Source organism: Rhea pennata, chromosome 1 (genome assembly GCF_028389875.1).
Source record: "Rhea pennata isolate bPtePen1 chromosome 1, bPtePen1.pri, whole genome shotgun sequence".
NCBI lineage: Eukaryota > Metazoa > Chordata > Aves > Rheiformes > Rheidae > Rhea > Rhea pennata.
The window spans coordinates 81,302,645-81,311,651 of NC_084663.1; positions in this window are offsets into that span (position 1 = coordinate 81,302,645).

The window sequence follows — 9,007 nt, forward strand, 5'->3', positions numbered from 1 at the left end:
CAAATATAAAATTCAATTAACCCAAAGAAATTATTAAAGGCCAGCTATAAAAATTATATATTAGCTGTTACTCGTTTACCCCAAGATGATTAAACTGCTTCTTTATATCATTTTAACACCTTGTCTGACACTGAGATTAAGTTAATTGCTCCATCCATCTCCAGTTTTCATCTCTTTAAACAAAAACAATACTCTGTATGTTTGGAGTGACCTATCCCCTTTACTCTCCTAATCAGTCTAAGAGCTGACTTTTGTTTCTTAGGAATTCTTTCTGCCAAATCCCTGAAGCAGTTATTTTAGTGATTTTGGGAAACAGAAGTTGAAGTATGCCAAATGAAAAAAAAAGGTAAATTCATATCTGGCTTTAGCCAAGTCAAGGTAGGAAGGTTCCTATTTTTCTGCAAAAAATAGAAAAATATTAAGGATTTTGGTTCTGATCAGGACTGGACTTTGGTAGTCAGACTTCCTGAGTTCTGTTACCCTCATTGAAATCATTCAGTTTTCCAAGCCCATGAGATTACTGTGGCCTTATCTAGGTTCTTAAGCTGGCAAATGAGGGAATGACACATGAGGGAGTTTTCTGAGAGAAGCCCAAATGACTCAGGAGTGGTCTCTGCAGTCATAGCGTATGCAACAACAAAGCAAGCTATACTTAGTGCAGGCTGAGGACAGCAGTAGGAAGAATCTGTAGGTTTTTATGCTGGCAGGATTGATATCCAAGGCTGTAATACACATCCCTGATAAAAGGAAGCCTGTAGTCATTAGTCTAACCTGTAAATCATGCTGGCAGCTAGGGCTGGTTTCTGTTTTATAAGTAGTAGTTCACTTTCTTAACTTTTTTTGTAGATTACCAGGTTGGAAATAAAATCCTTCAGTGGAGTGGATCTCACTTTTCCATTTTGATCCTGTCAGAGCATTGTGCGCATGGAACCCTCCTGAATAAGACTTGCCCCTACAGCACAACAAGCACATCCAGAAGTGCCTACCATAGGCTTTCTTGGAGTTGATTTCTGGAAAGGGCCAGCAGCTGAGCCTTTAGATGTGATGAGTGTCTCACTTTCAGCCCTGAGTTTTGAAGTCCTGTGTACACACCTACAGAAAAGCCTCCTAGGCTTTCCATGAAGATTTAAATCACGCAGGGCATGTGGGCGCTTCAGTCTTTTTTTTTATGAAGATCCTCTCAGACCCTATTCACTGCAGAAATTCCTCATATATGCCCAAACCTGACAGAATCCTTCTTTACTCCATTCCTTCACATCTTTGAAAACATGGCACTGAAACTCTTACAGAAACCTTGAACGAGGACCAGTGGAAAAGAAAATCTGACATTCAAATTCAGGGAATCCCACTTGCATGAAAAGAAAGAGCTTGCAGGGCTCGGGGGAGGAGAAATGACAGACCTAATTAAATCTATACGGCTTTCATTAACAGTCCATGGAGTCCACACAAGCACGAATAGGGGAAAAAAATTGTGCAACAGGTGATGAAGCAGATGGTGCTTATCACTAATTACTCCACGAGATGCCTTTATCCTATTTTCACCAAATATCATTGTTTTTGCAATATCAGGCCAAAAGGTAATCAGTGATTACAACAGCCTGTTGTTGCTCCACAAAGGCATGGTTTGTTAGACCTCATAATTTATATGGCTACAGTCATTGTTAGATCATGTCAGGCTCTCCCTCAACGATCTCTTTGAGGATATACTCATAAAATTCTTTTATGAAACCAGTTGCTATGCAGCCAGCATAAAGGGTTGGGTCAGTGTGGGGGAGAAAAGGAAACAAATTTTATTTCAATGACTATAAATATCATGAAGATCAGCAAGGCCATCTGCATACTGTGCAATCTGTCCTCCAGACAGAATCAGAATAGTTGTTTTTAATCAAGGGATCCAGGTGCTTGTTTATGAAATACTTTGTTTCAAGGAACACATGTGCAGTGTTAGGAGGAGTATGATATCTGTGCAGTCTTCTGGAATTCTGTACTCATTAGTAAGTAGTGATGATGTGCTTGTCAACACCTATAGGGAAGCCAATTTGTACTAAATTATTTAAACCCTACTCAAACAATGATGATCTTATTTGAGCTGCAGGTGCTCAGCCTCAGGCCTGGGCTTGTGTAAGCTGTTTATTTGTTATGTCTCAAAATGCATTTACCAAAAAAAAAAAAAAAAAAAAAAAAAGGAACAACGTGCATACAAGAATTCGGGGAATAGCATCTTTGTTAAATTTAAGGCCTTTTTTCATAAACATCCAAAAGCTGACATACAAAAGTTCTGCCATTGTCATTCTGCCAAGAGTCCTTGCCTCAGGGGTCCGATGTATATTCTTTAGCTTTTGCTCTATAGGTAGTTTCTGCAAGCTGTAAATGAGCACAAGCATTCAGCTGTGTTTAGTGCTGTGCTGTCCTGTTATACAGAGATACCTTCTGCCTCACCAGTTTACTTACGAGCTGCAACAGACAAACGAAGAAAGGTAGTAGAGACGTGACAAATGGGTAACAAATCTGCTTCAGTTAGCCTTGTATCAATCAGTTCACTGTCTACCAGGCAGTAATGATTAGACATCAAGACCGAAGTAAAGTTTCAAGTGGAATTTAAAGGTATGTGAAGAAGTGGCTTAATGGCATAAGGAACACAGGGAGAAAAAGCACAGAGGAATGGGAAGTGAATTGGGTGACAGACAGAGAAAGCTGACAGTGCTAGTATAGCAATGTAGCCAGAACTGAACAGCCAGGTAAAGCATAGGGAAATTGTGAAAGAAATTAAAGGGAGGTGAAAAAAAAAGGAGGTATGGTGGGTTTTTGTTTGTTTCTTTCTTTGTTTGTCAGGAAAGAAGACAGAGAGCTAGCAGAAGGTCCTTGGTGGTATACATAGGATGACTGAAATAACCAGCAAGGAAAACGACCAAGGTCGTTTTTTGAACAGACCAGGTAGTAACCAGCTTGCAATGGCTAAGGGTGAAGATGCAAAAGTGAAGCACCTAGGTAAAAGTATTTTTATTCAGGATGCATTCTGGAACTGTTGCAAGAGGAAGATATTTGAATATAGGCCAAATTTTGGAAGTATCAACATACAAGTATCAATCAAAATCAATTCCCATGGACACAAGTGACTGAGAGTCACTGGGGTCCGGGCAACAAGAGTAAAAGAATAGGGAACTGGAGCAGAGCTGAACTGATATCTTAATTGGGTTTAGCTTAAGCTATTATAAGCTTAACACTGTTAATCAAGTGAGAGACGGATAGATGGAGGAAATTTCATGTATCATCAAAATAGTTTAAGAATGGTTAGAGGGATTGTGTTTAGGAGTGCCTGTAGGTCTTATGCTATAACTCAGACTCCTAGACATTATGGTGATGCAAGCACAATGATCAATCATAAAGGCAGGGTTAGATGACACAGCAGAGGGTAAAGCCCAATGAGAGGGAAAGAGGGAAATCAAGAAAGATAATCTGGATAAGGCTCTAAATGCCTAAATAAAGAAATGAGATGAAACACGATGCCCAGTGCAACATGGTACTTAAGGTGCTGCTGAACAGAAGGACTTCAGGAGCAGTTTAATGAGGAGGTGGATAGAGGAGGAGCCATGGGATTTAGCCAAGAGAAAGAAGTTGGAAACTTATCTGAGAACTGTTTTAGTCAAAAGAGGAGGCTAGAAGTTAAACTAGAGGCAGCTGTGAATAGAATCAGTGTAGAATCAGTAAGGAGAAGGTGGGTTTTTTTGTTTTTTTGTTTTTGTTTTCTGATTTTTTTTTTGGGGGGGGCATTATAAAAGCCTTGCTCCTCATCTAGGGTAAAAAAAGAGAATGGGAATATAATCAAGTATGGGTTGTTTGAAGAGAGGAAGAACTATAGCATGCTTAAAACAGTGCTGTGGGTCTTTATATCCTTTTTTCCTCTTTTTTTAGTCTGCAACAGAAATATTTTGCTGAGTGCAAAGTTCACAGGTGTATAATTCTGTTTGCATAAAGTAGTTCTTGTAAGGAACTTTGATCAGTTTCAGTGGTATTACAATCATGCAACCAAGGGCAGAACTTTGTGTATTCCAGTTTCCCTATTCCTAAGTTTTTTACCTGTATGAAAACTGCTTCTTCTCTCTCTCTCTGTCTCCCTTTTTTATCCTTTAGGTCCTTGAGTGTTCTTTGTGGATGTTTCATTTCTGTAATGAGTTTGTCTCCTATATTCCCTGTGTACTCTGATCCTCAAGTTTTTTTATATTTTTCCTGTCCTGTTTATTTTTATGCACAGTTTGATTATACCTCTCAGCTTTCATATCTATTATAGAGACATCTTGAGTTTTATACTCATTCCTTAGTAATTCATACAGAAATTACTGAGTCTTTAAAGTTGCTCCAAAGAACCAAACCAAGCCAGCTGATTCATTTACCATTCTCTCAAATATCAGCTGAAATTGCTTGTTTAGTTTATATTCTGTACTGGAAGGTTCCCCCAGAATATTGGATAGAGGAGATATCTGAAGTTTCTCTGTGTTTTTGTCTTTATTTCCAGAGTTTTCCTGAAGTATTTAATAACTTACATAATCACACCTTTAGGTCCAAAAATTCCATGTACAGAGTTCCATAAAAGCACTTCTGTGAGAAGAAATGTTGATTTTTTTCCAATCTCTTTTACAGAAGTTTCATTACATTGTGACAAGAAATGTGAATACAGTGCTCAGGAATGAACAGAATGATGGACTTTGTAGCAAAATGTCCTATTTTTGGTTTATATACATCATCTTATTTATTTTGCTTTATCCTGTCACATTGCTATTTTTTTATTGTTCTGTTTATGCCACCATAGAACAGACCAACTTGTCTTTCAGTAATGTGGAAAAGACAATGAATGACTATTTACTGAAACAAAGATGGAATATGCCTTGGAATAAAGAACTAGATCAAATCATTCCTATGCGAGCCCTTGCTTCACTTTACAAGTTCTTTGGCTTCCTAAGTGTAGTACAGTGTAAAGCACAGACAGTGTTACTGTAGCTCTGTGATTAGAAACAGTTTTCCCCAAGATTACCTTTTGCTTTTAAAGGGTAAAATCTGTTTTTATTTATTATATATATAAAAACTCATTTCTGTAATGGAGGCTATTTTAGCGGATGAAGCTATGTATACTTAAATCAAGAAAGATACATGATTTAATTATTATTTGTGTCATTATATGGTTGATTATTTAATCAAAACAAACTAGTAATTATGTGAAATAGAGTAAGAATCACAAGTACTATAAATGCTTAGGTTAAAAGAAAGCAGCCCATTGAGATCGTTTCCTTGTTAATCAAAAGCATGGCAGATTCAGGAAGTTCATCTAAGTTGCAGCAAGGCAACAGTATATATTATTCAGTTCAGTTACACACTATTCAGTTCATTTTTTCCTCCACAAGCAATAATAGAATTTTCTATCACAGTATGATTGAATAAGAAGATGAGAAGAAAGTGGACAAATCCCTGCAACCAGAAATCTATTTTTGATTAGAATTTATGAATTTAGAATTTGAGAATATTTTTTTCAAAAAGTTCTATATGACTACCCATTTGCAAAGTAATGTAAAGTGTTTGGAGATCTATCGTTTGAGCTGCTGACATAATTAATGATTTCATTAAAAGCATGAAAGGACACACTTGTATTTCTCTGGCCTTGGTAAGCCAAGTTCATGTCTGAACTCTAATAACCAAAGTTGCCTTTCCCGATCTAGACTTTTGGTCCTCTTGTTGCAAAACAAAAATTTAAAAGTTAAATATTATACTGGGCTGTGATACTTTCCAATGTCAGGGGTGTGACATGTTTTAAATTTAAGCAGCTATATGGGTTACAGGCTGGCAGAAAACTCACTAAACATTTCAAACAACAATACAAACGGGAAGAATGTAAACAGAAGAATGTGCTTTTAGAAGTTCAAAGGAAGCCAAGTTACTACTTATCCCTCCCAGTTTTCATATAAGACCCTTGCTTAGGTAGTCTGCACTCCAAAAGTAATGTTGACCTTGAAAATTCATGGCAGTCCTAAGAAACTGCAGTAGAATTTGTTAGGAATAAATTATTAATTTGGGACAGTGCCCTTTTAGTTATACCCTGACAGACTTTTCATCTCATGAGACTTGGGCTAACATTCTGAATAAGTTGACATGAGTTTGGTTTCTTCATTCTGATACCTAATGAATAATAAAGATATAGCTGCTGCGAAATCCACTCTTTGAAGTAGTCCAGAGAAGAGGAACAGAAGGTGTGCTGAAAGCCATATTGTACAGGGACTAACATATGAAGGGAGCTGGAATTCATGTCAGGATTAAGAGGCATTGCAGAGCTACATAGAAAAATTGCTACTGCATGCCTGGCTTTGGCCAGTATTAGCCTCTTCAATGAACACTAAGGTCACACTGTGCCCTATTTCAATTTATACGTTAAGTGACATTTGTTAATTTTACATAAACAAACCCACAACTATTTCATAGTTATATGGTTAGGAAATCAATGTTACAGAATAGCCTAAGTATATGTTTAACTTTAAGGCTGCAAGCAGTCCTTTCAAAATCAAAACTCACCAATTAAATTATGTACATGTATCAAAAGTAAGGAAACTATAAAACTATATGGAACTTAAGGGGGAAAATGATCCCAAATCATAGACTAGGAACCTTTGTCAACATGGGGAAAGAGAACTCATTTCCTGCCTTATACATGCCTTTATCAACTTAATAATATGATATAGCAATGAAAGAAAAATCATCATAGTTCTCTGTTCACATGGGGGATCTTATCAATGTGTATAAGTACCTGAAGGGAGGGTGAAGGGGACCTGGACAAACTCTTTTCAGTTGTCCCATGGGACAAGATGAGAGGCAATGGGTAGAAATTGAACCACAGGAAGTTCCACCTGAACGTGAGGAGGAATTTCTTCACTGTGAGAGTGATGGAGCACTGGAACAGGTTTCCCAGAGAGGTTGTGGAGTCTCCTTCTCTGGAGATATTCAAGGCCCATCTGGATGCAACCCTGTCTAACATACTGTAGGTGACCCTGCTTGAGCAGGGTGGTTGGAACAGATGATCTCCAGAGATCCCTTCCAACCTTACTGACTCTATGATTCTATCTTTATACAGACCTTGATATCTAAAGGTTTTAGAGAGCATAAGAATAACCACATTTGGTCAGAAATAAGGTGCAGTTAGTCCATTAAATTGTCTCTGGCAGTGGCCAGTAGCAGACACACAGGCCAATACAAAGTGAATCATCTCCGGTTAAATTCCTTCATCTCTCAGTAATCACCAATTTAGAAGATGACTAGAGGCTACATTTGTACCATTATTTTTAATAGCCATCAATCAATTTACTGTTCATGAATTTTAATTAAGTCTTTTCTGACCTCAGTTACAGTGCTGGCCTCCACAAATCCTGTGGCAGATTTCCATGGTTTAATTATTATGTTCTGCAAAAAAGTACTTCCTTTTTTTTTGTTTTTAATATGGAGTGAACAGAATTATCCCTTATTTTTTGTGTTACAAAAACCAGTGAATAGTAATTTTCTGCTTATCCTCTCCTTGTCATTCACAATTTTATAGATACCTATTATATTTCCCCTCTGTCATGCCTTTTTCCAGCAAGGCAGTTGTAGTCGATTTCAGTTTTCTTCCTGTGCAAACTTTTCCTTAATTCACGTCATCTTTCTCTTAACAGTCATACTCTTTATCTTTTCTACTTCTACTGTATTTTTTCTTTGACATAGGACAACCAAAATTGCACAATTATTCAAAAGGGTGCAAACACACCATGTAAGAACATGCAGAACTCAGGTTTCTTTTCACTCACACATCCATAGTTTTCCTTTTCTGTGGTAGTGTCCAGTTACTCACTGTTGTTCTGCAGCTTCTGAACACAGCTTTAGTGTTGCTTGTCCTGAATGATTTTTGTGTATTCTGTTCTACTGGAGTATTTTCAAAGAAAATATCAAGTTACTTTTCCCCTCTAAGTAACCCAAAGAAATGACAGAGATGGATTTTTTTCTTTATTTGTTTCTAAGGCTTGCTTGAATTTAAGAAAAGGAAAGAGAAATAATATAAAATAAGTCTTCAAAATCTTTATATCTTTAAAGCTTTCAAAACCTGTCTAGTTTTGAAAGCTCTTGAAGAGCCATTAGTGGGCAAAGCCCTTAGAAAAGAATTTAGATTCCAGAATCCATATTTAGTTGCTTTTCTTTGGAAGTCCTGTTCCTAAAAGTCTGTGTATTATTAGCTTTTGCTTGGCTGTTTGGCTGTGTGGATCTGTGTGTGCTAGTGCATGTGCATGTGCATGTGTGTGTGCGCGTATCTGTGTGTGAGCTCATTCGCTTTGTGCTTGGGTTAGTAAGATATGAGGTCATTCTCTCTTGAGAAAGGGTTTTGTGGTCTGGCTAGGGAAAAAATCCATATCAGCATTTTTAAGCTGTCTCTTGCTGGGCAAAAGCTCAACTTTCCTGAGAGCCCACTTTTCACATGCAGTTCTGGACATGGAAACCTTCAGGTTGTTGAGTCCTAAGCCTCTGAATTTATGGGACCAATGTGTAATAAAAAGCAATAGATTTATCCATATATTCATACACATATGTCTGGATAGATCACATGTATACTAGTAATAATATTTTAGATGTATTTCTCATATATACATATAGAAATATATGTACATATGTATTCATATACTTTATATATGTATGTAGACATTTATTTGCATACAATGGTAAGACTGAGAAGCAACAGGAAGTTCTCTATGGGAAGACCCTCTGTGAAACAAACAGCTAAGATATGACATAAATGTTCATTCAAAAATCCACTCTTGATAACCTGAGATAAATTCATATATTTCTCTACACAGTTGTGGTTTGATGCTCGGTGCATCACAGTCCTGGACTACCTTCATTTTTTCTGCTGCCTATTTTTAGTGTTTTTTTTTTTCTCCTAATTTAGGATATTTTTTCATTTGCTGTTTCTGATTGGTTAGGGTTGATATTGGTTACATTATTTACT